Source organism: Galeopterus variegatus, unplaced genomic scaffold (assembly GCF_000696425.1).
Source record: "Galeopterus variegatus unplaced genomic scaffold, G_variegatus-3.0.2 Scaffold11187, whole genome shotgun sequence".
In the NCBI taxonomy this organism is placed as follows: Eukaryota; Metazoa; Chordata; class Mammalia; order Dermoptera; family Cynocephalidae; genus Galeopterus; species Galeopterus variegatus.
The window spans coordinates 19049-19775 of NW_007737298.1; the positions used below are offsets into that span (position 1 = coordinate 19049).

The 727-nt window shown below is 62.3% G+C and overlaps 1 pseudogene; it reads right to left on the minus strand.

The window, feature by feature from the left end:
- Positions 1 to 292: 292 nt before the first annotated feature.
- LOC103610462 overlaps positions 293 to 727 on the minus strand; it is a 20343-nt pseudogene continuing 19908 nt past the window's right edge.

Sequence of the window (727 nt, forward strand, 5' to 3'; positions counted from 1 at the left end):
CTCCGCAGGCTGGGTCCTCACCTGCAGGCTTCCGAGACGCCTCTGCAGGACTGGAAGTGCCCGCGCATCTGGGACATCCGGGGAGCAGCAGCCACGCCCGCAGCGCCCGCGGCGCCGCCTGCAGGGCCCAGTCCTGGCGAGGGAGCAGCGACAGTGGCGAGTCAGCGACTGGTGGTGGAGCCCGTGAGTGGCGGTGGAAAGGGCCCTGCTGGCTACTGCCAGGCGCCATAGCCGGTTGCAGGGCCTGGGTGCGGGGTCCGGGGTTGGCACCGGTGGCCTGACTTTCCGGGCCTCAGAGCTCTCTCTTCAAGAGTGGTCCCTCCTTGGTGGAGACGGTCTTGGGACCCTCTGCCACCTCCAAGAAACTCTGTGGGCGTCTGACCCAGCCCTGGCCATCTGCCGGCAGAGGGACATAGAGCAGCCACCCCTGACCAAGGAGAAGTCTCCCTACAGGGGGCGCGGTGGCCTGGGAGCTGTCCCGCATGTGGGCCCTGGAGGCAGCAGTGACGGGAAATCCAGCCCCTGCCCCTGCGGCGGCCTCCAGCTCTGCAGCTGCTGCGCCCAGCCCCCCGTAGCTGGAGGGGTTTGCCTTTCTCCATGACAGAATAGGGCGATGTGCAGCGTGCGAGGCATTGTTATAAAAAGCTTACGAGCTTTATTTAAATATTAAAATAAAAATAAAATACTAACATTCTGCACAGTAGTAGGGGTAATTACATAATAAAAC